Below are 26,935 nucleotides of genomic sequence, written 5' to 3' on the forward strand. Positions count from 1 at the left end.
CCTGTGTGGTTTTCAGGGAGGAGTTGAGGCAAGCTTTAGGTGGTCAGGAGGGGCTTCCGGATGACTGGACTACTACAGCCAAAGTGATCAGGGAGACGGGTAGGAAGGTGCTAGGTGTGTCATCTGGAAGGAGGAAAGAACACAAGGAGACTTGGTGGTGGAATGAGGAAGTCCAGGAGAGTATCCAGAGGAAGAAGTTAGCTAGGAAGAAGTGGGACAGTGAGAGTACGGAGGAAAGTAGACAGGAATATAGGGCGAAGCAGCGTGAGGTTAAGATAGAGGTGGCAAAGGCCAAACAGAGAGCGTATGAGGACATGTATGCAAGGTTAGATAGTAAGGAAGGTGAGAGGGATGTGTATCGGTTGGCGAGGCAGGGGGATAGAGATGGAAAGGATGTGCAGCAGGTTAGAGTGATTTAAGATAGAGATGGAAATGTTTTGACAGGTGACAGGAGGGTGAGGGAAAGATGGAAGGAGTACTTTGAAGAACTGATGAATGAGGAAAATGACAGGGAGAGAAGAGTTGTAGAGGCAAATATTGTTGAACAGGAAGTAGAAAGTATTAGCAAGGGTGAAGTTAGGAGAGCTTTGAAGAGGATGAAGAGAGGAAAGGCAGTTGGCCCTGATGACATACCAGTGGAGGTATGGAAGTGTCTAGGAGAAATGGCAGTAGAGTTTTTAACTAGGTTGTTCAACAAGGTCTTAGAGAGTGAGAGGATGCCTGAGGAATGGAGGAGAAGTGTTTTGGTGCCGATTTTTAAGAACAAGGGAGATGTGCAGAGTTGTGGAAACTATAGAGGTATTAAGCTGATGAGCCATACAATGAAGTTGTGGGAAAGAGTAGTGGAAGCAAGGCTAAGGGGAGAAGTGGACATTGGCTTTGAGAAGTGGCTTCTCCTATCACTGCTATGGTGATGACACTCAACTCTACTTCTCATTTCAACCATATGATCCTACAGTCAGTGTTCGTATCGCTGCCTGTCTGACAGACATTTCTGACTGAACTCAATCTTGCAAAGACAGAATTACTTGTCTCAACCAACCCAGCACTTCAAAATTTCTCCATTCAGCTTGGTTCATCAACCATAACTCCATCCAGGACAGCCAGGAACCTTGGAGTTGTGATTGATAACCATTTAAAATCTCACTGACCACATTACTGCAACAGCCCGGTCCTGCAGATTTGCCTTATACAACAGTAGAAAGATTATACCCTTCCTATCAGAACAGGCTACACAACTCCTGGTCCAAGCTCTAGTTCTCTCCAGACTAGACTATTGTAATGCTCTTCTAGCTGGCCTTCCAGAATGCACTATCAAACCCTTGCAACTAATCTAGAATGCAGCAGCGAGAGTTGTCTTTAACGAGCCGAAGAGAGCGCATGTTTGATATTAGCAGCACACTTACGGCTTTCATTACATGTGGTTGGGGAGGGGAGCTCTTGTCGCTGCTCTTATCTACAATGCACAGGGAGTTCTTGCCTGGAACAGAACCATACCACCAAGCTAAACGATATGCTAAATATAGAGGATAACCGAGGGTAACCCCTGTCACCAATTTGAAGTGTTCCACAAGTGGACAGGGGAGGTTTCTATGGACAGTCCCTTGACTCATTATGACAGGATGAGACTACACATGCACTTAGGACTTTCTAAGTCAACCCATTTCAAATAAAATCTGGTTTAGATTAGTGACCCAATAATGCAAACCCAACAGTCATGAAAAAGCAAGAACAAAGAGACACTGCTGTTGAGTTTCATGTTTATTAAGACCATTAGAATCACATGACCAGGGTAACTTCTCCACTAGACACCACAGTTTGTCCAATGGAGACTGTCTTGACATCAGCATCTCTTCCTGGAAAAGAAGTGGCAGAATTGTGAGGGGCATTTAAAAACCAATTTCTCATGGTTCCTGAAGTCAGTTTACAGCAAGCACTCACTTTTCCTAGCGCAGCTTTGCTCACAGGAGCCAGAAGAGGGATGGCACACCGCTGTACTACAGTGGATGAAGATCTAGCAGAGAGGGAAAAGGGTCAAGCCACAGAAGCCACTGTAACAACAACGAGTTTATGAGTTTAATGTCTCGGGGAATAATTAACTCAAAAGGGGTTCAATATTCAATATTCATGAATTTATGAATATAATTTGCCCGTCATTCATTACGTATTAAAAATTTCCCGATAGGGAAAATTGTTTAATTAAATACAAGTAACCCTTTATGAAATTGCTTGAAATTATCCTACTAAGTTCGTCCACCAAATTAGTTATAGACTTTTCAACTCAATTCTCCATAAGGGATCACTGCTTTACGAGCGCATAAGAAACATTAACTTTACTGATCAGGACAAGTTCAATATTTCAAATGGTCATACAGTTTACTTTACTAACATAGTAGCATAAGCAGTTAGGTAACTTAGATCGCAAGTTTCATTGACTTTGTGTATGTGGGAGAACAACAGACCCAACTCATTAAATGTCTTTCTGGAGGTTTAATAAACACAGACTAAAAATAACACTACGATTCACACAGAGAGTACACACTAAATATGCATCAAGAAAGTAGACATGTAGATATTAACGAAAGAATACATAAAAGAGAATAATGAATAGAAAGAGATTAGAGAGAGATAAAAGAGAGAGATGGGGGAGAGAGAGAGATGAGAGAGAGAGATGAGACAAAGCATTTAGAGGTAAAAACACAACTTCCTTCAGTTCAACCACTACGACCTTCACGGAGCTTGTCCCAACGGGACAATACACACCTTCTTTACAGCAGTTTAAATTTTATAAGAAGAAGAATACTTGCATTTCTTTTGGTTTCGTTTTGGCTTCTCGCTTGTGTGTGTGTGTATATATATCTGCGTCTCAGGTAGTTCTCTCCGAGGTCGGGAGGTGACGTAGTTTTCCTTTAGCGGCGTTTCGGGTCTACCTCCTGAAGTAGCCCGTGGCTAGTAAGTTGATGGAACGAGGAACAAAGGATTGTTGAAGAGGAGTTTCCAGAAGAGAAGAGTTCAGAGGAGAGTTTCAGAGGTCAAACCGGGAAGAAGTTTCAGAAGCGAAGAGGGGAGTCAAGAAGGGAAGAAGAGGGCAGATTGTGGTCTCCACTGATCTTTTAAGAGAATTAATCCACGCCCCCTTCTGGCTAATTCACCCAATCCAGAGGGTGAATTCGGTAGCGGGAAAAGTTCTCTTTGTCTCATTTTATGGCCTATTTTGCATGTTCCTGAGGTGTCGTAAAGGGGTGTTGATTTTGTATGGTTTTACTCCCAAGTCGGCTAAACATATTAATGATACATTTCACAATCCCATTTTGTGCATCATTGAGTAAGTCAAAGAAATAGGAATATTTAGGTATCAAACACCTTATGGCTGGGAGATATTAAAACAGAGATACAATTTTACACAGGAATACAAGCATTTAAAATGAGCTTACATTGTTTCTATGCCATGACTGAGTAGGCCTGAGTCAAGGAGCATGCATATACACACCAAGCTACCTCGTATACAGTCTAGAATAGTCTTAATTAAAGCTTCATAAGGAATGTGTGTGTGTGTGAGTCCTTGTGTATTGACAGGAGCCTTGGCGCCTTTCGGTCTGGGGAATGAAAAAGGGGGGGGAAACAGGGTTCGAGTCGTGTGACCCGATCAGGGCCTGTGTTATTGGACGGGGTCGTAAAACTGCCGAAGTTGTCACTTCCCCCAGACTCTGTGGCGTGGCTCTTAATTTACATGCGGCTAAAAGCTACCCCCCCCTTTTTACAATCAACACTGGGTTCCTCTTTGATCCTCATTGTAAGAGACCACAGACGCTACAGTTCCCCCTTTTCATCTGACGAAGTCCGTATGACATCGTCGGATGACAGTTATCGTTTTGGTCGGATGACAGGTGGATCATGAGGGTCAAGTGGCTAGTGGTTTCTTAATTGTTGTTTTTCTTCAGCCTTCGGTTCCTGAGGTTATTCTCGGACAGCCTCCCATCACGATGGATGGATGGTAGGTGAGTCGGGCAGTCGGGAGCAGGTGTTTGTTACGGCTGGGGCGCCAGCTCGATGAGGTCCGTCTCTGCTCCGGGCGTTGTAATTTCCCTCCGGGGTTTCCATCGGAGACCCCCGGACACGGCCGTTGTGAGCTTGGCTGTGGAGGTTCTCATCTGGTTGAATTTTCTGTACAGGAGGAAAGCGATGCCCAGGGTTAGGGTATTGCCGAAGATCATAGAGACACATAGCGCAGTGTCAGCTGCGGTCCAGGTTTGGACCACAGGAGAGTTATTCAGGATGGGTATTCGGGACAATGCTTGGAGGGCTGTATCAAGGGGAGCAATGTCAATGAGCTGGGGCCCCCCTTTCTCAATCCACAATTCTAACTCGGGAGCGAGGGTGAAGTTGTGGTCCTTGAAGAAGGCGGGGATTTCCAGTTCCGACTGGTATTCTTCGCTCGGGAGGTGGTACAAGGCCAAGTCGTCCAGGTGGAGGATGGCTCCTCGTGGTACCTGGACCCACATGCTCTGATCCAGCAGGTTGATACGAGTCGCAGTGTCGTGTTGGTCGTAGATCAGTGTGGCGGTGCGCACGGGAGTGTTGACGAGCCACCTGTCACCTACGATCTCTGCTTGCGTCTCGGTGACTAGGGTACGAGGCGTTGCGTCGGTGGGGCAGCGGGTATTGCTGAGCATAGGTTGCAACCCGCAGATTCCCTCCGTGTTGTCTCGGAGGAAAGGTTTGCTTGGGCAGAGATAATGAATGTCTTTGGTCAGGGTACACATGTGTAGGTTTGGGGCTAGGTACAGCTGTGTGTCGCTGTCATGGTACGCGACTACCTGAGGAGTGCGCACCTTGAGGTGGGTGTTACCTTTCCAAAAGCCTACATTAATAATGTCTTTGAGTCGGTAGATTCGGCTCGACGAGATGATGGGTAAATTAAGGAGGAAACCCATTTCTTTCTGCTCGGGATCCACATACAGGGGAATGGCGCTTCCCAAGGAGTAGGCCAGGTGTATCTGCAGCGGGTCAGTGGGTGCGTTGATCGCAGATGCCAACACGTTTTGCACCAGGCTTAAGGGTATCAGGTACGGTGGGATTCTACCCATGGCTAAGCTGTCGATGGACGAGCTTATTTCCCGTAACATGTCCGTCATTAAGGCGGTAACTAGCTGTGTTTGGGCAAAGTCATTTTGGAAGACGGTGAATAACTGTTTCATGGAGTTCACGGTCTGGTTCAACAGGACACTGTGGGTGTTTAGAATTACCACAGTTCCTCTCAACGTCTTGCCGATAGTCTGTAGAGCGGCACTCTGTGTGGTGAGTTGCTCTTTGAGCTGTGGGAGTTCAGTTTGGATTTCAGCCACATGTCGTCTTACTGTGGCGATGTTCACTGCGTTGACACTGGACATACCAGTGGGGCGGCGGTTGTGTCCACCTAATTCTGCCTGGGTGACGGTCATCTTCTCTAGTTGTTTTAGCATGTGCGTGACATCAGCATCGGCGTGGCGGAGAGAGTCCTCTGTCCAGCGAGCACCGGCCCAGCTGTACTGGGCTACTGCACGGGGGTAGTGTGCGTTGTAGACGTTGCGGGGGTCAAGTCGGACATACACCTTCTGAGTGTGGGTTCGGCAGTTGGTGATCAGAAGTCCAGGTTGCTCTCTCAGTACGATGCCCGAGGCTGGACCCGGTGTGATGATGTCTGGTGGTGGCTGGCCTCTGATTGTCTGGAGGCACAGGAGCAGGATCCACAGTGGCATCCTGTTACAGGCAAGAGAGAGAGAGAGAGAGAGAGGGAGAGAGAAAGAGAGAGTGTGTGTCAGTGAGATTTGTCCCAGGTGGGTGGGTCAGTCTTCTCGTTTCGGGGACGGCGGTTGTGTTCAGCTTGCATTGGCCCCTAACTGTCTTTCTCTGTTAGTGGCCACATGTCTCTTGATCTGGTTCCTGTGAACCCATTTGAGAACTGGTTCTCTTTGTCCCTGGTTTAGCTGAATCTGGTATGCGACGGGAGAGAGTTTGTTCATAATCTCATGGGATCCCGTCCAGTGGGGCAGAAATTTCTTTGACAATCGTCGGGAGCCTGTCAAAGGTGGCGGGTTGAAGTTGTAATACCAGACCTTGTTGCCCACCTCCAGTTCTTGGTGTGAGGCTTTGCGGTCGTAGTAGGCTTTCTGACCTTCAGCGCTCTTTTGCAAGTGTTGCTGAGCAAAGGCAAAAGTTGTTTTTAAATGTCTATGGAGCTCATCGAGGTACTGGAATGTGGTGTACGCGGTGACCAGGTTGGAGTCGCCGGGTTGGTACAGCAGGTGTAGTGGCAGAGTCATCTGCCGCCCAGTCATGAGTTCAAAAGGGGATACCCGTGTTGATTCCTGCGGGGTGGCTCTGAGGGCCATCAGCACGAGGGGGAGTTTCATATCCCAGTCTTTTTGGTTAGCAGACACGTACTTTCTCAGCATGGCGACTACTGTGCGATTCGATCGTTCAACTTGCCCTGATGCGATTGGATGGTAACTGACGTGCAGTCTAGCCTGTATCCCCAGGCATTTCCAGATTTGTTGCATGATCTCGGCAGTGAAATGGGTGCCTCTGTCTGAGTTGACTTTCAGTGGCAATCCGAACCGTGAGAAAACGTGGTTTAACAGGAGGTATGCTGTGGTCTGGGCGGTGTCGTTGGGTGCTGGTAGACACTCCACCCACTTGGTAAACTGGCACACCACTGTAAGAAAGTACTTGTTGCCTCTTGTGGACCTGGGCAGGGGTCCTACCCAGTCGATTTGTAGGTCTGACCACGGAAACGTGATTCCTCTGCGTTGCAGTGGGGCTCTGTGGTTCGGGTTTGCCGGTTGGAACTGACAGCAAACCAGACACTCTCTGACGTACTCCGCAACATCTTGCTGCATGCCGGGCCAATATGCCACCTGTTTCAGTGTGTCATACGTGGCTCTGGTGCCGTGGTGTCCCGCACATGGTGTGTCGTGGGCGTACATTAGCATCACCCCCCTTTGCGATCGTGGCACCACAAGCCGTGGCGTTGTGCTGCCATCGGGTGCAAACCACAGAATGTCGTCCTGTATACGCATCATGTGTTTGGAGTTGTATAGTTGCTTGAGGCTTGAATCCTCAGAGAGGTCAGAGTCAGAGATAGGGTGGTCGGAGGGGTCAGAGAGGTGGTCGAAAATTGTCTTAATTGCCGTGTCAGAGGCTTGCATGTCCGCAATGTCGTTGTGTGAAATCTGCGGCGTGAGCGCCAGTGACTGTGCGGCGGCCATCGTGGCGGGTGCTGGTCGCTTGCTGCGGGTTAGCACTGCCACGGCGGGGCTGGGTGTGGGGTTTGGAGGTTCCCACATCTCGCCGTGTAGTGCGCCCATCTTTGCGAGGGCATCGGTCTGGTCATTTAAGTCTTTGTCGGGGCCGGGTAGTTTCGAATGGCCTTTGACCTTTTTCCAGTACACCGTCAGTTCATGTGTACTTGTGATGTTGTCACATTCCTGGAACAGGTGTTGGTGCTTGACTGGCTTGTTGTTAGCGGTCTTGAAACCATTTTGTTTCCAGGTTGGAAGGTGGCAAATGAAACTGAGCCTGGCGTAGTTAGAGTCTGAACAGATGAGTAGTTCTTTGAAGTTATGGGCTGACGCGATCTGACAGGCTATGAGAATGGCTGCTATTTCTGCATATTGCGATGACTGGGGGCCCAGCATGAAGTGTCGTGGTGGGCACGGCTGATCGTTCACCCATAGCACACCTGCACCTGCTTTGAGGGTGCCGTCGTGGTTGTAGGAGCACCCATCGACGTAGGCCGTGGGCATGTCCTGGCACGCGTTCAGTTCAAAGTATCTGTGACAGGTGAGTTGTTGTTGTTGGGGTTCTTGTTCATCAGCGGCAGCTGTAGGCGTGTCATCGGAGCAGTTCTGGCATGCAGCCAGGCCATTACCCAGCGCAGACTTGTGGTTCTGTGCATATCGTGCCTCAACGTTGCGGCCTTGGAGGGCCATCAGCCATGTGGCGATACGTGAATTAGTGACTACGCCATCTCGGATGCGTTGGCTATTGAGGAACATTACGGGCTGGTGGCAAGTCTCTATGATAACCTTCTGTGCCCCAATGTAGTTGGAGAACCGCTGTATGGCCCACACCGTGCAGAACAGAGCTTTTTCACAGTCCGAGAACTTGCACTCCGGTGGGAGAAGCGTTTTGCTGGCATATGCGACCACCTTTTTGTCTTGGTCATGTCGTTGATAAAGGCCAGCACTAAGACAGTGGTCGGAAAACCCGGCTTCCAGGTAGAATTCCTTCTGTGGATCTGGGTAAGCAAGGCATGGGGCTGTGCATAAATGTCTTTTTAGTGCTGCCATGGCATGTTCCTGAGCTTCGGTCCAGACAAACGGTGAGTCTTTCTTTAGCAGGGCTGTGAGCGGTCTGGCAATGTCTGAATAGTTCTCGATGAATTGTCGGGAGTAATTGCATACCCCCAGAAAACTGCGTAGCTTAGAGACATTAGTAGGGGGCTTGATGTTTTGAATGGCATGAATTCGGTTAGATTGAGGTTCAATGCCTTGGGATCCGATGAGCAGGCCAACGTAGTTGACCTTGGTTCGGCACCATTGTCCCTTGTGGAGGGCAATCTTGGCACCGGCTGCGGATAATTGGTTCAAAACATAGTCTATTTCTTTCAGGTGGTCGTCCACCGTGGCGCTCTTCATGAGAACGTCGTCTACGTAGATTAAGTTGCCTCTTACTCTGGCATCCGGGCAGGCTTTGTTAAGGAAGATGTTGAACTCAGCTGGTGAGTTAGCATATCCGAACGGGCACCTGTTGAAGGTGAATTGTCGGTTGCCAAATGTGAAGGCCAGCTTGTGTTGATCTTCTGGATGCACTGGGATGGTCCAGAATCCAGAGGCCACATCAAGTGTGGAGAAGATTGTGGCCCCCCTTATTCGGGGTATTTCTTGTTCCAACTGAGTCATTGGCCACCTCGACAGCGGCACCTGTTGATTCAATCTCCGATAGTCTATTGTTGGGCGCCAAGTGCCGTTGGGTTTGAGCACGGGCCAAATTGGGGCGGAGTAGGTGCTGTTACATGGACGGATGACACCTTTGTCGAGCATGGACTCGATAATCTTCTGCACTGGTTCGTATGAAGCGATTGGGATCTTGTACTGCTTGACAAACGTGGGAGGCGCACCAGGTTGTGTTGGGATGCGCACCGTGTGGAGGTTTGTGAGACCGCAGTCTAATGAGTCTTTGGCAAAGGATTCTTTAAACTTATAGAGGACTCGTCTGAGTCCCTGACGTTCTGTCTCATTTTGGAGCGCGTTAGCCTCTCGTAGAATTTGTTGCACTTGAGACTCAAAACCGGGGTACGGTTCCTCCACCTGGGTGTCATCAGGCAGTTTGGTATGGAGGGGTGCAGCTAGTTCATCCGTTTCCATGACAGGCTGTTGGGAGACTGTGTATATTACAAGGTGACTGTCCTCTGTCAGCTCCGTTCAGCAGACCTGGTCTTTGGCCGCCGGCATGACAGATGTTATGGCGATGAACTTGAAGGGTACAGTGAACAGGGTGTTGTCTGTACATTCTGCTGGTATCAGTGCGGGCGGAATGGGCCCAATGATGGGTAACACAAGTTCAAAGTCATGAAAGTCATTGCTGATTAGCCATCCCAGTCGAAAGGCTTTTGGGATGTTGATGTCAATTGCTGTGCAGTTGTTGAACAGGATGTAAACAATACGAGATGACACTTCAGTGAGGGGTGTGGCTTCAAGTGTGAGTCCGAGTTCCACACACTCGGGTGAGGGTTGGAAGAAACTCAGCGTGTGGTTTAAGGTTTGACCACATCGCATGTTGAGCCGCACAGCGACCCCTTTGGTGTATGCTGGTATTGCAGTTCCTTGTTCACTGACAAGCGTGCAGACTTCAGGGATGGTCTGTCCCGACATGAGATTGTCAGGGCTGATGGGAAAGGGTGGCTGTGACGTTAATGGAGCCCATACCATTTCGTTACATACGTCCACATGAGCCTGGAGGCGAATCAGAATGTCTGCTCCGATGTAAACATCGTGGGGCGGGTCCGGCAGGACCAGAAAATAATGGGTAAGGCACCTGTGGTTCCATTTCAGGTGTAACGCACAGACTCCTTTGGCGGACACCATAGAGGAGGGGTATGAGTTCAAAGGAAAGCGGGTGCGCTTGCTGGCGTAAAGAGTGTGTGGTGCCTTTTCACTGAGTGACTTGAACAGTGAGAGACTAATGGCTGAGTTATCGGCCCATAGTGCGAGAATAATGTTTGTGGTGGTGATGTCATTCAGCTGTAGGTCATTCATGACCCGGGGGCAGAAGGCATCAGAGTCTTTGGTTAGCTGAAATGTGCAGAGTAGCGAACTTGCACTTGGCTTTGGGGCTGAGGCTGGGTTGTCACAGTGTGCTGCAGGGGGTCCCGTGACCTTTGTGACCTGGCAGTCTGGCTCTGCGGGAGTTCCCGTGACCTCTGTGACTTGACAGTCTTGCTCAGACGATGTGTGTGTCTGAAGGGGCAGAGGGTCACGCACTTGAGCCCAGACTTTCAGCTGTTTGAAGTCCAGTACGGGTTCGAAGCGGTCCAGCAGGTCTTTTCCGATGAGAAAAGGATAAGTGTTCATAGGGGAGACATAGACGGGATGTATCAGGCTCATTGGTCCAATTGTCAGGTGGATGGAAGCTACGTGCTTGAGCTGGATGTCGTTTTGGCTATACGACTGCACATTTAGCTTACAAGTGTGAAGGTTAAGGGTGCGATTTTGCCTCTGTGCTTCAAATCTGAGTCTTTCAAACAGTTGGGCGGATATAAGCGTGAGGTCGGAGCCAGTGTCAACTAGGGCTTCGAGCTTAAATTCCCTTTCCATAGTGATAGTCAGATAGAGTTTGAGCCATCCCCTTCTCGATTAGGTTTCCCAGGAGTCTTGGTGTGGGGACCTGTGTGTTGCTTAATAAGCCGTCTGGATATGTGTCAAGTGTCTCATTATGCGTGCAAATAATCAAAACAGCGCTTTCTGGTACGCTGGGCTGCCCCATGATGCTGTCTTGATCAGAGGCTGTTGCTGTCAGCTGTCGTGTGGGTGTGCTGCTGACGTGTGGGGGTGCAAAAGTTAGTTCATTAGTCTGTGGTTGGGGAACAGTGTTCAGGGTGGATGATTCAGTTGCAGGAGGGTCAGGCAGGTTGATTTCAGGTATCATGTCTAGTCATGCTGTGCCTGGTCCGTCCTTCTTGTCTTCCTTGTGAGGTTTCTGTCGGAGGAACTCTTTCAGGGTTTTTAAGAGCTCTGTAACCTCAGAAGCAGCTGCACTTTCTTTGCCAGACGTGGGTTCAGGTCTGGGCCTGCCATTGTCCCGTCGAGGGTGGCCTCGTCGCTGGCTTTCTGGGCTGGGTGGACCCGGAGGTTCGTTTCGGCTCCGTCTGGGTTGTCGGCCAGCTTCCCAGGTGCCCACCCCCTTTTGGTTGTGAAAGGGGCGAGGCGGTTCCCAGGATCTTTCAGAGCGATCGCTCTGGTACCGTGGCCGGTCGCCATTATGACCACGCTGCCCTCTGCTGGCGTGGAGTGGTTTGGACTCTCTGTTGACGGGTCGGTAACTGTGGTTCTGTTGGGCGCCCTCTAGGGTTAGCTCTGGGTGGTGCTCAGAGACAGGGCAGATGGTGGGCTGTTTTACAGTCTTTTCAGAAATGGTTTTCTGTTTGACATAAGCTTTGTGAGCCAAGTCTCTTAACTGTTGCATGTCCATGCTGCGCGGGCACGCCAGCACTCCCAGGTGGTGACTGACGGTAGGGTGCAGGTTTCGGAGGAAAAGAGTTTTGAAGTTGATGTCCTCCTCCATGCCTGGGTCGTTACGTGCCCCGAAGTAAGCACGTCGCAGTCTGTTATAAAAGTTCTGTGAGGTCTCGAGTCGGGCTTGCTTGAGTTCCATGGCAGTGATGAGCCCCTGGTCTGACTCGGGATCGGAGTACTCACGAATTAGAGCTTGTCGTAGATGCCAGTAGTCCGCTTTGATGGCCTCTGGTTGTCGATCCAGAAAGCTGCGTACGTCCCGATTAGACGTGGCCCTGAGCAGGTACAGTCTGTCCCAGTTGTTCGCGTGAGCGACAGTTTGCAAGTAAAAGTCAATGTCTTTTAAGTATGCGTGGATGTCGTGTCCTCCTGCCGGGTCTGGGCTGAAGGTAGGAATATTTCTGGCCAGCTTGTCAAGGTTCTTTGAGGCTTTGTGGCTGTCGACCTTGACTTCCTGGAAGGGCGTCCTTTCCTCTGCTGCTGACGGGGATTCGTGGAGACTGGCAGGTGATCTTTTACACAGGGGGCTGTCATCCCCCTTCGTAGTTCTTGCTTCTTGGTGCCAAGGTGCGGAGTAATCGGTCAGGGGAAACTCTGTGTTGTGTGTTTCCCCCTTCCGGTCACGTTGCACTTTATATGATTGTCTCAGTTCTCTGTGCACCATGTCAAGTTCATCTTTGAGCTCGTGTCTTTGCTGGATGAGCTCGTCAATCTCGGCTTGTGCCGACTGCAAATGTTTTGCACAGACTTTAGCGTTAATGTCTCTGTCTTTAAGTTCATCATGGGCTCTCTCCAGGAGGGCTTCGCCACGCCGAAGCTTTTCGTCGAGGTTTTTTCTGGCGTCTTTCTCTGACTGTATTCGTCGGTCGGTGTCACGACGGAGCTCCTCCAGGGTCTCTTGAAGTCTTTCTACTTCTTTTCTTTGTTCTTTGTCTGTTTCGTCATCTTTCTCTGTGTCCAGAAGCTGATCTAGACGAAGCTGGGTGAGGGCTTGGTCTCTCCGGGCCTCCTCGGCTTGAAGCTTTAGCGTTGCTGCCTCCTGTTCCAGGTTGGCGTAGCTCCCTTCGCTTAGCCGTGCCTGTGCGATGAGGACGTGGGCGAGGCTTCCGAGGATCTTGGCCACTTCCTTGTTGGAGTAGCTGTGCGTGGGGTCGTGTGTCATCAGCTGGTCTAGCTCTGTGTCCAGTTGTCCCTGGTTCAGCTGCCCCAGACTTCCTTGACTGGTGGCCGTTAGCGCTTCCAGCCATGTCGTTAGGCGGTCCCACGGGACGGCAGGGCTGGGGGCACGGGACATTACTGCGAACGAGAGAAACACAGCACACACACACACACACACAGAGAGAGAGCCAATGCAAGCTTGTTCTAAGCTAACGGGCTATCGTATGGATAGCTGGGAATTTTGGCTAACTGATGTAGACAGTTAGATAATTAGACAATTCAGACAATTAGGTGGGCGGTAGCCCTGGTTGTCACTTGGTGAACTGCTGCTCGGTCGTCCCGGGACTATCTAATTCTCCTTGGGGTCTCTTGGTGAACTGAAAGAAACACAAACGTGATAGTCCAACAGTGAGGATAGGAAAGAGCACAGTGGAAACAAACACAAGATGAATTGGTCTGTAATGAAAGGAATGTCAGCGTGCGCGCCGGGAGTGTTAGGGAAATTAACAGGCTTAATGCTCAAGATATACTAAAATTCGGCTTGTACTATGGGTTGTCCCATTTAGCTCATCCGGGGTGAATTGAGGTCGCTCAAGTGGAAACCCAGCGGTGTGGTTGGCCTTTCAAACGCTTCCAAACACCCACTGCCGTGTCCCCGGTCCCCTGCCACTCTGTGTCGCGTTGCGCCCACTCAAACAGCTTATGACTTTAAACACAACCCGACACACCAGTCCATCAACCGCCAGCCCGCGCAGCAAAATCGGAACGTCCCCAGAACCCTCTTTTTCAAGAGTGGCCCCGCTCAGGCCCCGGTTTAGGGATTAGTCCCAGAGATTGCCTTGCGTGCGTGAGCTGAACTGGTTGACTTCTTTGGAGTGTCGAATTGCTGATGTCGCCACTGCGTGCCACAGCCGCGGACAGAGATACAAGAAACCGAGACTCACACACAGCCGGTGCCGGTTACGTCGGTCGGGCCACCCCCCCCTCCGGAGACCAGCCTGTGACGATTCTCAATGCACCTCGGACGCGTGAGCCCTACAATGGATACACAAAGAGGGTAAACAGGTGGAATTAAAATGAATTAAAAGCTCCCCTGTTCACCGGATCAAAGGCCTTTTGATTGTAGGTGAGAAGGAAGTGGAAGTTTAAATATCAAGAGCAATTTAGCAAAAAGGCAAAAGTTTCTGTCAAGTAGTGATAAAACAAAAAGCACCTTTGATACTGTTTGTAATTACCAGACTGAACTTTGTTCCCGATGGGAGGGGAAAAGAAAACTTTTGCAGAGAGAGAAAAAAAAAAATAATAATAATAATAAAAATAATAATAAAAAAAAAAAAAAAAAAAATAATAAAAAAAAAAATTAATAATAATAATTTTTAATTAAAAATTAATTAAAATTAAAAATTAAGATTAAAAATTGAAAATTAAAATTAAAATAAAGTTATAAATTAAATAAAAAAAAAATTGAGATAAAAAATAAAAATTAGAAGCTCAACTTAATTCAAATTAAATTCAAAGCAAGTTTAAATGAAATTTAACTAAGCCTGTAAGGAAAATCAAATAAAAGAAAGCCAATCAAAAATCCTACCCTATAACGATTAATCTCTAAATGGGAGTTATCCAAATAAAAGAATTAATCAGGAAGGGCGTAGGGATTTAGTGTTGCGCTGACTTAACAGGGTATAGCCACACGGTGGCGTCCTTCCTTCCAATTGGACTGTCTGTGACTTAAACCTAATTTCACTTTGGGTTAGAGGAAGTTATGTTTCTTTTTAAACTTCAAATTCGAATAAGGGTGTTTAATCAGCGAGAAAGGAGATTTGGTTGTTGCTAGAAAAATTGTATAAATGAAACTGTGTACAACAGTAAGCAATAAACAATTTATAGGCTCAAACTTATTTTGTTAAGGCAGAATGAAATACGGAGAGTGAAACTATCCGAATTTATCCACACGATGGCGCTATTGCGCCCGCCCTAGACTAGAGTTAGTTAGGCGGAAATGCTCACCAGATGGCTTTGTCTGGTTCTTGAGTCGCCCTCTGGCGGTTTGCAAGCGGCGTTGCAATTTCTGAGTCGCCTTCGCGTTTTGCAAGCGGCGTTGCAATTCTTGAGTCGCCCTCTGGCGGTTTGCAAGCGGCGTTGCAATTTCTGCGCTTTACTGGCTCTTGCAAATCATTTACAAATGACTGGTGCTCTAGATGCACGTAACAAGACGGGTGAATGCAGGAATCTTCCGTCTGCCTATTCACGCATTTTACATGGACTCCAATAGACATTTATCAATATGGCTGACGGTTTTCAGCATCTCTGATTCAAATGTTTTAGGTCTCAAGTCTTTGGTTAGCTAAGCCAGACTTAAACCAGGAGTTATCGTTTATCTTAACGATCTAATAATTATTCTGAGGCCCCTTATATTGTACAGGAGAGTCTCGTCCTGTCCCAATCTTCCGCACAGATAGAAACTTTTGTAGTTCAGATCAAGCGGGATAACGCAACGTACGTGTCTACAGACATCATCAAAATCTCATTATTTTGATGGAACACATAATATATTGCTCGAGTCAAATGTATGGATTTTCTACAATACATTCGTTTGGAAATCACGCGGATAACCCTATTGCGCCCACGGCTGCAGTTTTTCGTTTCAAAATTGGATTTTTGTACCGTTCATATTTTCATTAACATAATCCGGCTACTTCAACATTTCTCAGCATCTGTTTATGCTTGGGTTCGCCTTGCGCGTACCGCTCAATTCACAAAACAACACCAAAACAAAACGAAACAAAAACGCGCGTGCAGGTTATTAATACTCCAAAAATACACAATGAATAGAATATGAATATCACTCACACATACACAAACGTTTGAAACTTGCCCGCATTTTTCTCCACCATATACATGTAACAACAACGAGTTTATGAGTTTAATGTCTCGGGGAATAATTAACTCAAAAGGGGTTCAATATTCAATATTCATGAATTTATGAATATAATTTGCCCGTCATTCATTACGTATTAAAAATTTCCCGATAGGGAAAATTGTTTAATTAAATACAAGTAACCCTTTATGAAATTGCTTGAAATTATCCTACTAAGTTCGTCCACCAAATTAGTTATAGACTTTTCAACTCAATTCTCCATAAGGGATCACTGCTTTACGAGCGCATAAGAAACATTAACTTTACTGATCAGGACAAGTTCAATATTTCAAATGGTCATACAGTTTACTTTACTAACATAGTAGCATAAGCAGTTAGGTAACTTAGATCGCAAGTTTCATTGACTTTGTGTATGTGGGAGAACAACAGACCCAACTCATTAAATGTCTTTCTGGAGGTTTAATAAACACAGACTAAAAATAACACTACGATTCACACAGAGAGTACACACTAAATATGCATCAAGAAAGTAGACATGTAGATATTAACGAAAGAATACATAAAAGAGAATAATGAATAGAAAGAGATTAGAGAGAGATAAAAGAGAGAGATGGGGGAGAGAGAGAGATGAGAGAGAGAGATGAGACAAAGCATTTAGAGGTAAAAACACAACTTCCTTCAGTTCAACCACTACGACCTTCACGGAGCTTGTCCCAACGGGACAATACACACCTTCTTTACAGCAGTTTAAATTTTATAAGAAGAAGAATACTTGCATTTCTTTTGGTTTCGTTTTGGCTTCTCGCTTGTGTGTGTGTGTATATATATCTGCGTCTCAGGTAGTTCTCTCCGAGGTCGGGAGGTGACGTAGTTTTCCTTTAGCGGCGTTTCGGGTCTACCTCCTGAAGTAGCCCGTGGCTAGTAAGTTGATGGAACGAGGAACAAAGGATTGTTGAAGAGGAGTTTCCAGAAGAGAAGAGTTCAGAGGAGAGTTTCAGAGGTCAAACCGGGAAGAAGTTTCAGAAGCGAAGAGGGGAGTCAAGAAGGGAAGAAGAGGGCAGATTGTGGTCTCCACTGATCTTTTAAGAGAATTAATCCACGCCCCCTTCTGGCTAATTCACCCAATCCAGAGGGTGAATTCGGTAGCGGGAAAAGTTCTCTTTGTCTCATTTTATGGCCTATTTTGCATGTTCCTGAGGTGTCGTAAAGGGGTGTTGATTTTGTATGGTTTTACTCCCAAGTCGGCTAAACATATTAATGATACATTTCACAATCCCATTTTGTGCATCATTGAGTAAGTCAAAGAAATAGGAATATTTAGGTATCAAACACCTTATGGCTGGGAGATATTAAAACAGAGATACAATTTTACACAGGAATACAAGCATTTAAAATGAGCTTACATTGTTTCTATGCCATGACTGAGTAGGCCTGAGTCAAGGAGCATGCATATACACACCAAGCTACCTCGTATACAGTCTAGAATAGTCTTAATTAAAGCTTCATAAGGAATGTGTGTGTGTGTGAGTCCTTGTGTATTGACAGGAGCCTTGGCGCCTTTCGGTCTGGGGAATGAAAAAGGGGGGGGAAACAGGGTTCGAGTCGTGTGACCCGATCAGGGCCTGTGTTATTGGACGGGGTCGTAAAACTGCCGAAGTTGTCACTTCCCCCAGACTCTGTGGCGTGGCTCTTAATTTACATGCGGCTAAAAGCTACCCCCCCCCTTTTTACAATCAACACTGGGTTCCTCTTTGATCCTCATTGTAAGAGACCACAGACGCTACACCACTATAAAAAAAGACTAATATCAAGGGTTCAGGCAAGGCTGTGGAGCTTACGGTTTCCTGCAGAGGAGCCAGTGATGCTGGATCCACAAATGTGAACATCTTCACAACAAAGCGCTTGTAGTGGGTTGGGAACTGAAGACCAGAAAAGCCAGCCACCGGAACCAGTGTGGTCAGGTAACGGTCATCCCGGTAAGGGCATCTGAAAGGCAAAGGGGCAGTCAGAAAGGCCTTACAGCACACTAGATGGATGAAGACCAGCCTTACTCACCCATCGACCAGAAGGTCCCACTGGGGTAGACTGAGTGGACTGGGGGTTGATGTTGCCCAGCAACGTCCCAGCATCAGGACAATGTTGGGGTCAGTCCTCTCCAACACGCGCACCTCAACAAACACAGGCTCCCGCAGGACTTTTGTGATCGGATAATCAGCATCACTGTAGTAGGACGTGTACGCCTCATCCCCTGAGGAAGAACACAGCGTTTAAACAGAAACTGCTGCAACCTGGAGTTGTAGAAAATCATCCATACTTGGACAGACACTTGCCTTCTGCACAGCCTTTGGTGACACATTGACCATTTGCCAGTCTAAGCTCCACCCTGAGGGGTCCAGAAGCAGCTACTGGTGGAGGTGCAGGAACAGTGTTGACCTCCACAACCAGAGCTTCCACAGAAGTACCAGAGTACCTACACTGGAAGAGAAGCCTGGACAACAAACAGAGAGCTTGTAGCATTTGTAAAGGATTAACATGCATGCCAGACAATAAGTCACCTACTCAAAATGGCTGTCCCTTGTGATGGAACCAAGTGGTCCGACACCCACTTCATACGAGGAGGTCATTCTGTTTTCATACACCACATATCCACTGTCCTCCTGCAAATAGTAACTGTTGGCATCCAGTCCATTCTAAGCAGAACAGAAGCACATGCAGCTACTCACCATCATGCTCGTGCCACATGCAGTGACAGGGAACTGGTATATAGCAAAGGAAGGTGTGGATCCCACAGGACTGCAAGGTGGGTCGTTTCCACCCAGGAGACGGACTGAATCCAGGCTCAATCGAGGCAGTGTGACATCTCTAGCCACCACTACCACAAACTGACCATCTCTTATACACTGGACAGTCACTGGAACAAAGAGAGCAGGTTATTGCTGAAGAGGAGTTTAACATGAACCCCTTTACATTGACTCAACACTCTTACCTGCCTTCCCATAGTAACACCGCTGTCCGTTAAAGCAGCAGTTGAGCGCTCCACAGTCCGCACCACTGATACCATCTGGGCCACATTGGATCTGCTCATAATCAGCTACAGCACATTTGTCAAGGGGCTCTGCCTGCACCACTGGCTGCTTAGACTGAACCTGCTGTTGAATCTGTTGATTAGCTTGTTGTTGAACCCACTGAGGAGACTGTTGACTAGCTTGTTTCTGAACCTGCTGATTAGCTTGTGTCTGAACCCACTGAGAAGATTGTTGACTAGCTTGTTTTTGAACCTGCTGATTAGCTTGTGTCTGAACCCACTGAGGAGACTGTTGACTAGCTTGTTTTTGAACCTGCTGATTAGCTTGTGTCTGAACCCTCTGAGGAGACTGCTGACTAGCTTGTTTCTGAACCTGCTGATTAGCTTGTTGTTGAACCCACTGAGGAAACTGTTAACCAACTTGCTTCTGAAGCCGCTGGTCAGTTTGCTGTAACATCAGAGCTTGCGGATTCTGGGGCAGATTACTCCACTGTGGAACAGCATGACAGAAAGCACAAAACCACACACAAAGTGCCAGAGACTGCACTGCACACCAGCTTCCTGCCATTGTTCAACAGCTAGTCACACTGTTGAGATGCTGCCCTTTGGTCATTTTGTATTCTACAGATTTTGGCTAATTAACGATAATCCCTCCCCTCTCCATTAACAGTCACGATTCTCCAGACTTGCCCAAATGGGAGCTTATGCTACCAGAAGATACTCATTGGTTCTCAAAATTATACACGTGTGATAGTTCTTGATTCCAATTGGCCAGATTTGTCATCTTGAAGACAAGTAAAAAGGTTCATGCACAGGTTTGCTACTAGAGCTTCCCCAAAATACTTTGGGTAGACGTTTGGTGCATTCTGCTTTGCTTGTAGACATGCTGAAATATTAACTAGCATTATATACCTATTTTAAAACAGAGAAATCTAAATATCGAAAGAGCAAGTAAAATCAAATATTTCTGATATAATATTATCATTAAATTATGTGAGGTAATACAGCCCAAATACTCAGAAAAAAATGGCAGAAACAGACTTCATACAATCAGACACCTAAAAGTTATTTGTAAAGCAATTTAAGAGTATGTGAGATAAAATAAAGTTAATAATCCATTAACTTTGCATAATCCATTATGCGAATCACGAAAAATCCATTCATTCGCATAATCCATTATGCGAATCACGAATATGACTTCCATACCGGATCGGTTGGGTCCCGGGTTAACAACGACCGCCATCAGTGCTGTTGACCTACAGGGCACTGGTGGAAATTGGGCTACTGTTAGTCAAACAAGGAGAGGAGGAAAGCGTGTCAGTAGGCAGAAAGAGAAGAGGAAAGGCAAGAGTTTAGGACTGAAAGTAGGGACTTTGAATGTTGGTACAATGACAGGTAAAGGCAGAGAGCTAGTAGATATGATGCAGAGGAGGAAAGTTGACATTCTGTGTGTCCAGGAGACCAGGTGGAAAGGGAGCAAGGCTAGAAGAATTGGAGCAGGGTTTAAACTGTTTTATTATGGTGTGGACAGGAAGAAAAATGGAGTTGGAGTGATCCTGAAGGAGGAGTTTGTGGAGAATGTTCTGGAGGTAAAGAGAGTGTCAGATAGGTTGATGAGTCTGAAGCTGGATATTGAAGGTGTGATGTTGAATTTTGTTAGTGCCTATGCTCCACAAGTAGGTTGTAAGCAAGATGAGAAAGACAGATTCTGGAGCGAGTTGGAGGAAGTGATGCAGACTGTTCCCAGAGGTGAGAGAGTAGTGATAGGGGCAGATTTGAATGGACATGTTGGGGAAGGGAATAGTGGAGATGAGGAAGTGATGGGCAGGTTTGGTCTTCAAGAAAGGAACCCAGAAGGACAGAGGTTGGTAGACTTTGCTAAAAGTATGGAGATGGCTGTGGTGAACACGTACTTTCAGAAGAGGCAGGAACACAGGGTGACTTATAAGAGTGTTGGCAGGAGCACACAAGTGGACTATATCTTATGTAGACGCTGCAATTTAATGGAAATTAGCGATTGTAGTGGAAAGTAGTGGTAGGTGAGAGTGTAGCTAGACAGCATAGGATGGTGGTGTGTAAGATGACTCTGGTGGTGAGGAAGATGAATAGAGTAAAAGCAGAGCAGAAGACAAAGTGGTGGAAGTTGGAAAAGGAAAAGTCCTGTGTGGTTTTCAGGGAGGAGTTGAGGCAAGCTTTAGGTGGTCAGGAGGGGCTTCCGGATGACTGGACTACTACAGCCAAAGTGATCAGGGAGACGGGTAGGAAGGTGCTAGTTGTGTCATCTGGAAGAAGGAAAGAACACAAGGAGACTTGGTGGTGGAATGAGGAAGTCCAGGAGAGTATCCAGAGGAAGAAGTTAGCTAGGAAGAAGTGGGACAGTGAGAGGACGGAGGAAAGTAGACAGGAATATAGGGCGATGCAGCGTGAGGTTAAGATAGAGGTGGCAAAGGCCAAACAGAGAGCGTATGAGGACATGTATGCAAGGTTAGATAGTAAGGAAGGTGAGAGGGATGTGTATCGGTTGGCGAGGCAGGGGGATAGAGATGGAAAGGATGTGCAGCAGGTTAGAGTGATTTAAGATAGAGATGGAAATGTTTTGACAGGTGACAGGAGGGTGAGGGAAAGATGGAAGGAGTACTTTGAAGAACTGATGAATGAGGAAAATGACAGGGAGAGAAGAGTTGTAGAGGCAAATATTGTTGAACAGGAAGTAGAAAGTATTAGCAAGGGTGAAGTTAGGAGAGCTTTGAAGAGGATGAAGAGAGGAAAGGCAGTTGGCCTTGATGACATACCAGTGGAGGTATGGAAGTGTCTAGGAGAAATGGCAGTAGAGTTTTTAACTAGGTTGTTCAACAAGGTCTTAGAGAGTGAGAGGATGCCTGAGGAATGGAGGAGAAGTGTTTTGGTGCCGATTTTTAAGAACAAGGGAGATGTGCAGAGTTGTGGAAACTATAGAGGTATTAAGCTGATGAGCCATACAATGAAGTTGTGGGAAAGAGTAGTGGAAGCAAGGCTAAGGGGAGAAGTGGACATTGGCTTTGAGAAGTAGTGAGAAGTGGCTTCTCCTATCACTGCTATGGTGATGACACTCAACTCTACTTCTCATTTCAACCATATGATCCTACAGTCAGTGTTCGTATCGCTGCCTGTCTGACAGACATTTCTGACTGAACTCAATCTTGCAAAGACAGAATTACTTGTCTCAACCAACCCAGCACTTCAAAATTTCTCCATTCAGATTGGTTCATCAACCATAACTCCATCCAGGACAGCCAGGAACCTTGGAGTTGTGATTGATGACCATTTAAAATCTCACTGACCACATTACTGCAACAGCCCGGTCCTGCAGATTTGCCTTATACAACAGTAGAACGATTATACCCTTCCTATCAGAAAAGGCTACACAACTCCTGGTCCAAGCTCTAGTTCTCTCCAGCGCAGAGAGAAGAGAGCGCATGTTTGATATTAGCAGCACACTAACGGCTTTCATTACATGTGGTTGGGGAGGGGAGCTCTTGTCGCTGCTCTTATCTACAATGCACAGGGAGTTCTTGCCTGGAACAGAACCATACCACCAAGCTAAACGATATGCTAAATATAGAGGATAACCCCTGTCACCAATTTGAAGTGTTCCACAAGTGGACAGGGGAGGTTTCTACGGACAGTCCCTTGACTCATTATGACAGGATGAGACTACACATGCACTTAGGACTTTCTAAGTCAACCCATTTCAAATAAAATCTGGTTAAGATTAGTGACCCAATAATGCAAACCCAACAGTCATGAAAAAGCAAGACCAAAGAGACACTGCTGTTGAGTTTCATGTTTATTAAGACCATTAAAATCACATGACCAGGGTAACTTCTCCACTAGACACCACAGTTTGTCCAATGGAGACTGTCTTGACATCAGCATCTCTTCCTGGAAAAGAAGTGGCAGAATTGTGAGGGGCATTTAAAAAACAATTTCTCATGGTTCCTGAAGTCAGTTTACAGCAAGCACTCACTTTTCCTAGCGCAGCTTTGCTCACAGGAGCCAGAAGAGGGATGGCACACCGCTGTACTACAGTGGATGAAGATCTAGCAGAGAGGGAAAAGGGTCAAGCCACAGAAGCCACTATAAAAAAAGACTAATATCAAGGGTTCAGGCAAGGCTGTGGAGCTTACGGTTTCCTGCAGAGGAGCCAGTGATGCTGGATCCACAAATGTGAACATCTTCACAACAAAGCGCTTGTAGTGGGTTGGGAACTGAAGACCAGAAAAGCCAGCCACCGGAACCAGTGTGGTCAGGTAACGGTCATCCCGGTAAGGGCATCTGAAAGGCAAAGGGGCAGTCAGAAAGGCCTTACAGCACACTAGATGGATGAAGACCAGCCTTACTCACCCATCGACCAGAAGGTCCCACTGGGGTAGACTGAGTGGACTGGGGGTTGATGTTGCCCAGCAACGTCCCAGCATCAGGACAATGTTGGGGTCAGTCCTCTCCAACACGCGCACCTCAACAAACACAGGCTCCCGCAGGACTTTTGTGATCGGATAATCAGCATCACTGTAGTAGGACGTGTACGCCTCATCCCCTGAGGAAGAACACAGCGTTTAAACAGAAACTGCTGCAACCTGGAGTTGTAGAAAATCATCCATACTTGGGCAGACACTTGCCTTCTGCACAGCCTTTGGTGACACATTGACCATTTGCCAGTCTAAGCTCCACCCTGAGGGGTCCAGAAGCAGCTACTGGTGGAGGTGCAGGAACAGTGTTGACCTCCACAACCAGAGCTTCCACAGAAGTACCAGAGTACCTACACTGGAAGAGAAGCCTGGACAACAAACAGAGAGCTTGTAGCATTTGTAAAGGATTAACATGCATGCTAGACAATAAGTCACCTACTCAAAATGGCTGTCCCTTGTGATGGAACCAAGTGGTCCGACACCCACTTCATACGAGGAGGTCATTCTGTTTTCATACACCACATATCCACTGTCCTCCTGCAAATAGTAACTGTTGGCATCCAGTCCATTCTAAGCAGAACAGAAGCACATGCAGCTACTCACCATCATGCTCGTGCCACATGCAGTGACAGGGAACTGGTATATAGCAAAGGAAGGTGTGGATCCCACAGGACTGCAAGGTGGGTCGTTTCCACCCAGGAGACGGACTGAATCCAGGCTCAATCGAGGCAGTGTGACATCTCTAGCCACCACTACCACAAACTGACCATCTCTTATACACTGGACAGTCACTGGAACAAAGAGAGCAGGTTATTGCTGAAGAGGAGTTTAACATGAACCCCTTTACATTGACTCAACACTCTTACCTGCCTTCCCATAGTAACACCGCTGTCCGTTAAAGCAGCAGTTGAGCGCTCCACAGTCCGCACCACTGATACCATCTGGGCCACATTGGATCTGCTCATAATCAGCTACAGCACATTTGTCAAGGGGCTCTGCCTGCACCACTGGCTGCTTAGACTGAACCTGCTGTTGAATCTGTTGACTAGCTTGTTGTTGAACCCACTGAGGAGACTGTTGACTAGCTTGTTTCTGAACCTGCTGATTAGCTTGTGTCTGAACCCACTGAGAAGATTGTTGACTAGCTTGTTTTTGAACCTGCTGATTAGCTTGTGTCTGAACCCACTGAGGAGACTGTTGACTAGCTTGTTTTTGAACCTGCTGATTAGCTTGTGTCTGAACCCTCTGAGGAGACTGCTGACTAGCTTGTTTCTGAACCTGCTGATTAGCTTGTTGTTGAACCCACTGAGGAAACTGTTGACCAACTTGCTTCTGAAGCCGCTGGTCAGTTTGCTGTAACATCAGAGCTTGCGGATTCTGGGGCAGATTACTCCACTGTGGAACAGCATGACAGAAAGCACAAAACCACACACAAAGTGCCAGAGACTGCACTGCACACCAGCTTCCTGCCATTGTTCAACAGCTAGTCACACTGTTGAGATGCTGCCCTTTGGTCTTTTTGTATTCTACAGATTTTGGCTAATTAACGATAATCCCTCCCCTCTCCATTAACAGTCACGATTCTCCAGACTTGCCCAAATGGGAGCTTATGCTACCAGAAGATTCTCATTGGTTCTCAAAATGATACACGTGTGATAGTTCTTGATTCCAATTGGCCAGATTTGTCATCTTGAAGACAAGTAAAAAGGTTCATGCACAGGTTTGCTACTAGAGCTTGCCCAAAATACTTTGGGTAGATGTTTGGTGCATTCTGCTTTGCATGTAGACATGCTGAAATATTAACTAGCATTATATACCTATTTTAAAACAGAGAAATCTAAATATCGAAAGAGCAAGTACAATCAAATATTTCTGATATAATATTATCATTAAATTATGTGAGGTAATACAGCCCAAATACTCAGAAAAAAATGGCAGAAACAGACTTCATACAATCAGACACCTAAAAGTTATTTGTAAAGCAATTTAAGAGTATGTGAGATAAAATAAAGTTAATAATCCATTAACTTTGCATAATCCATTATGCGAATCACGCATAATCCATTCATTCGCATAATCCATTATGCGAATCACGAATATGACTTCCATACCGGATCGGTTGGGTCCCGGGTTAACAACGACCGCCATCAGTGCTGTTGACCTACAGGGCACTGGTGGAAATTGGGCTACTGTTAGTCAAACAAGGAGAGGAGGAAAGCGTGTCAGTAGGCAGAAAGAGAAGAGGAAAGGCAAGAGTTTGGGACTGAAAGTAGGGACTTTGAATGTTGGTACAATGACAGGTAAAGGCAGAGAGCTAGTAGATATGATGCAGAGGAGGAAAGTTGACATTCTGTGTGTCCAGGAGACCAGGTGGAAAGGGAGCAAGGCTAGAAGAATTGGAGCAGGGTTTAAACTGTTTTATAATGGTGTGGACAGGAAGAAAAATGGAGTTGGAGTGATCCTGAAGGAGGAGTTTGTGAAGAATGTTCTGGAGGTAAAGAGAGTGTCAGATAGGTTGATGAGTTTGAAGCTGGATATTGAAGGTGTGATGTTGAATTTTGTTAGTGCCTATGCTCCACAAGTAGGTTGTAAGCAAGATGAGAAAGACAGATTCTGGAGCGAGTTGGAGGAAGTGATGCAGACTGTTCCCAGAGGTGAGAGAGTAGTGATAGGGGCAGATTTGAATGGACATGTTGGGGAAGGGAATAGTGGAGATGAGGAAGTGATGGGCAGGTTTGGTTTTCAAGAAAGGAACCCAGAAGGACAGAGGTTGGTAGACTTTGCTAAAAGTATGGAGATGGCTGTGGTGAACACGTACTTTCAGAAGAGGCAGGAACACAGGGTGACATATAAGAGTGTTGGCAGGAGCACACAAGTGGACTATATCTTATGTAGACGCTGCAATTTAATGGAAATTAGCGATTGTAGTGGAAAGTAGTGGTAGGTGAGAGTGTAGCTAGACAGCATAGGATGGTGGTGTGTAAGATGACTCTGGTGGTGAGGAAGATGAAGAGAGTAAAAGCAGAGCAGAAGACAAAGTGGTGGAAGTTGGAAAAGGAAAAGTCCTGTGTGGTTTTCAGGGAGGAGTTGAGGCAAGCTTTAGGTGGTCAGGAGGGGCTTCCGGATGACTGGACTACTACAGCCAAAGTGATCAGGGAGACGGGTAGGAAGGTGCTAGGTGTGTCATCTGGAAGGAGGAAAGAACACAAGGAGACTTGGTGGTGGAATGAGGAAGTCCAGGAGAGTATCCAGAGGAAGAAGTTAGCTAGGAAGAAGTGGGACAGTGAGAGTACGGAGGAAAGTAGACAGGAATATAGGGCGAAGCAGCGTGAGGTTAAGATAGAGGTGGCAAAGGCCAAACAGAGAGCGTATGAGGACATGTATGCAAGGTTAGATAGTAAGGAAGGTGAGAGGGATGTGTATCGGTTGGCGAGGCAGGGGGATAGAGATGGAAAGGATGTGCAGCAGGTTAGAGTGATTTAAGATAGAGATGGAAATGTTTTGACAGGTGACAGGAGGGTGAGGGAAAGATGGAAGGAGTACTTTGAAGAACTGATGAATGAGGAAAATGACAGGGAGAGAAGAGTTGTAGAGGCAAATATTGTTGAACAGGAAGTAGAAAGTATTAGCAAGGGTGAAGTTAGGAGAGCTT

The 26,935-nt window shown here is 46.9% G+C and overlaps 1 pseudogene; it reads right to left on the reverse strand.

Moving 5' to 3' along the window:
- Positions 1 to 1,779: 1,779 nt before the first annotated feature.
- LOC137089602 (zona pellucida sperm-binding protein 4-like) lies at positions 1,780 to 19,403 on the reverse strand (annotated as a pseudogene).
- Between the last annotated feature and the right edge of the window lie 7,532 nt (positions 19,404 to 26,935).

The sequence above is a fragment of the Pseudorasbora parva genome, chromosome 9 (assembly GCF_024679245.1).
Source record: "Pseudorasbora parva isolate DD20220531a chromosome 9, ASM2467924v1, whole genome shotgun sequence".
NCBI lineage: Eukaryota > Metazoa > Chordata > Actinopteri > Cypriniformes > Gobionidae > Pseudorasbora > Pseudorasbora parva.